We start from the raw sequence: 3,844 nt of genomic DNA on the forward strand, positions 1-3,844 counted from the left end.
ACACACATGTAACTTGTTTGTTGGAGCCTTCTCTCTCACACATGTAACTTGTTTGTTGGAGCCTTCTTCTCTCTCACACATGTAACGTGTTTGTTGGAGCCTTCCTCTCACACACGTAGCAATATATAATACATATTTTTTCGACGGATAAAGTTTAAAGTTTTAAAAATTCTTCGTGGTAAAAATAATAACGATACTGAATTTTAAAACTCTTGGCGGAAATTCGGAACTAACTCCATTGATTCGCCTGTGGAACATATTAATATCCAATAAATTACAAACTCATCAAGAATGCCTCACGCAGCGTATTATATTGTAGTCATGACTCATAAATGTGTGTGATTGCTGAGTGGTACCTAAGCAAGGCTACCACTAATTAATAGACGTCAAGTGTCAAGAGAGAGAGAGAGAGAGAGAGAGAGAGAGAGGGAGAGGGAGAGGGAGAGGGAGGGGGAGGGGGAGGTATGTAGGTAGGTAGGTGTCGACTCGGGTCAAAAAGCTCATGAACAGTTTCAAAGCTCCGAAAATGGAAGTTTTGGGAGCTGGTAGTCGTCAGTGTCAGCCGGCTGTACGAGTCACCTTGGTGATCTACTCTACGTAAACAAGATTGAATACCCTGAGAGGTGTGTATCTCTGTTTGCATTCAGTGAGAGGTGTGTTTCTTTGTATGTACACCGAGAGGTGTGTTTCTCTGTATATACACCGAGAGGTTGTCTCTCTTTGAGTGGGTGTATACACTGAGAGGTGTGTATCCCTCAATCACCATACACCTAGTGGTGTATATCTTCATGTGTATGTATACAGAGTTTTCTTAGTGCTCACATAAGCCCGTCATTGTTCATACGTCAGTCTTCGGTGTTAATTGCAAAACTCTTGATGACAAGAGTGTTGTTTACGAGAATATTGTTAAGAAAAGTGTAGGTAACAAAAGCATTGCTGACGAAAATGTAGCTAAAAAGTGTTTTTGATGAAGGTGTTAGACAAAAGTGTACATCCCTAAAATGTTAAAAACAAATGGTGTTGTAAATAAGTGTCTAACAAGTGTCGCAAACAAAAGTCTAACAAAAGTGTCATTAAGCAAGTACTACTAACAAATGTGTTGAAAAGTTGCAAGCAAAGTTGCCTTTAACAAGTGTTGCAAACAAAAAATTCACAAATAAGTGTCAAAAAAAAATTTTTAAACAAAAGTATTATTCATTAAGCAAAAGTTTCATTCAACAAAAGTGTGAATAACAAGCGACAGCTGAGGGCCAGGTGATGCTTAGCCCCAGCATCTCTTGTGCTCCAGCATCTCTTGGGGCCACAGGACCTCTTAGGGCCCCGGCATCACCTACCGTCTTGGGAAGGTGAGTTTCACTATAAACGGTGTACAAATGATAATCTTGATTCCACTCTACCGTGAGTTTTTTTTTATATGGCATAAAAATTATTTTTAATAAATCACGAAGTAAATATATGCCCAGTAACCCGCAGGAAGATACTGATGATTGTTTGATCTGTATATTTTGATCCCCTTCTGGGATCTCTTCAACTGAAGAGGATTCCAGAAGGGGATCGAAATATACAAACCAATTAATCCTCTCGAGTTTGTCTCCCATGTGGGTTAGTATTGAGTACTGACAAGTGTTCATTGCACTTTTGTTATCTAAATATATATTAAGGTTACTTTTCGGTTTGTACTGAAAAATATAACTAGGGGGAACTTGCTGAAGGCGTTAGCCAAAGGGCATACAGTAATAGTCGCTAAATCCGTATGGGTCATAAAGCGCTGAAAGACTTAAATTAATAAGTGCTTTGTATTTACCTTGCAGGTAAGTTTAAGTCATCTCATCGTGAGGCATTTGGAACATCATCGGTAAGGTAAGTTCAGTTTGTTAACCAGTTATCGACATCCTCTTTCACTGTCAGCATGGAGTGTGTATACGAATATTCTAAGTGAGGATTAAAGGGATTAGTTGCCAGTATAGGAATAACGGTTGGATATGTTCCTTCTGTAACTACGGAGGCCTAAGACGAAGTCCTAGTCTCCCCAAGAGGTGACCAACATCCTCTGCTTTCCCTCTCAGCGGACGTGAGCGCAGAATTTGTTGTTGTTGACCAGGGACGCTACCGTACCACGGTTTTTATGCTGTACAAGTATATTATATCTTTGTATCCTTGGTTAAGTGATGCACCCCCCTTCATCCTGTAAGTCTGTATCGTGTGCACTTCTAGTGACCTAGGAAGTAACCTCCTTCCTAAGTCACTAAGGGCGCTAAACTTTCCACAGTGAGATCAACGGAATTTACTCTGACACCTAGAACGGCGATTCACAAGCATTTTTGTCCACGTGCCAAAATTTGAAACTACAGTAGCCTCGCGACCTACTTAACATCCCAGTCCTCGGTGAGATGGCTCGGGGTCACATCAACCGGTTTCATGGTAGAACAAGGATTGAGAATCACCGTCTAATTATGTGTACGACTTATCATTGCCTCAGGGACCACTATTTGCTGGTTAATAAGCTGATATACCAGCGGATGTTGGCTATCAAAAGTAAGGCGTTCAGAAACGCTTGACGTATGCTTTTGATATGCTGGTCTTATTCCATATCCAGACGGATACGGAATAAGACCAGAAAGATTGCTAGGAAGTATTCCCCAGCATTCTTTATCGTGGGCAGGTGGTGGACGACCTGTCTGAGGCAGTCAACTCCTTTGCAAAGGGAATCTGCTCAGTCTCGAGAGTCGGAAGATAGTATTGAGCTCCAGCTCCAGCTCCAGCTCCAGCTCGGAGACTTGGAAACAGTCTCCTAGGCCAATTTTGGAGGACATTGAGGTGAGGAGCCTTGTGATCTGTTTGGGACTGTAATTGCCGTCTGTCTTGTCGGCCTCTCCCTCCATGGAGCCGGGGATGGATGGGCTCCATTATGCCGTATTGCAGCACCTCACTTGCTACGACTTAATTTTATATATATTTTTTAAGATAAGTGGGATGTTTTCCCATAGTTGGCGGCAGTCAGTGACTTTGGCTATCCACTGGTAAACTGAAACTAAAGAGAAACCAGCAACTACTGCCCGATGACTGTGTTGCATCTAAAGGTTGTTGGAGACGATAACGAATATTCGTCTCGTCCGGTGCTTAAAGACGAAAAACCTGCTTATACGGCTTAGTTACACCCCCCTATCCATACCTTCCTCCTCTCCCCCCCCCCAAACACACTAGCCAGCAGTAAGTGGCAAAACCATCATTTATAGCCAGTATCTCGGCAGACTGGCATGAAGAGCTTCCAGTTCCCTTCATCCCCACACGTGACACACTCGGTGCCACCACCCTCAGTGGTAAGTAGCCGAGTGTTGTCACCACCACCACTACCTGTCACTGACAGCCTCACTCTCACCTAACTAGCTGCTGTGCGCGCGCTCTGTACCATGCCTCCTCAAGTCCTTCTGTGTCTCTCTCTTCCTCCTCCCACTCCTAGTACCCTCAACAACAATTAAAACTACTTCAACTACCACTTAATCGATCACCACCCACCACCACCATCATCCATTCCACTAATATCCAGCAGCACCATCCACTCTATTCACCACCATCCACTCCAGTATCCTCCACCTCCATCCACTACTAGTATCCACCACCATCCACCAGTATCCACCACCACATCCACTCCATCAGTATCCATCACCACCACTCAAGCTGTTCATTTCCAGTTCAGGAGTGTGTTGCCTCCCCGTCCCCCCCCTCCTTGTCATCACCACACCACTTGACAACCCCCACATTACCACTCTCACTCCTCCCCCTGCCCACTTCCACCACAGCACTTCAAGAGCGCGTTTACAAAATCATGGCAAAAGTCATGTCA

General features: G+C 43.8%; 1 protein-coding gene across 2 annotated transcripts in view; it reads left to right on the forward strand.

Annotated features, from left to right (window-relative positions):
• The first annotated feature begins 480 nt into the window (after positions 1 to 480).
• Positions 481 to 3,844, forward strand: part of LOC128692620 (uncharacterized) — a 442,432-nt gene continuing 439,068 nt past the window's right edge. Inside the window, exon 1 of one of the 2 annotated variants that reach the window (XM_053781826.2) lies at positions 481 to 1,346. The gene's annotated coding sequence lies outside the window, so the exon portion shown is untranslated. The remainder of the gene's footprint in view (positions 1,347 to 3,844) is intronic. The other variant, XM_070089877.1, reaches the window with a different exon arrangement.

The sequence above is a fragment of the Cherax quadricarinatus genome, chromosome 30 (genome assembly GCF_038502225.1).
Source record: "Cherax quadricarinatus isolate ZL_2023a chromosome 30, ASM3850222v1, whole genome shotgun sequence".
Taxonomy (NCBI): Eukaryota; Metazoa; Arthropoda; class Malacostraca; order Decapoda; family Parastacidae; genus Cherax; species Cherax quadricarinatus.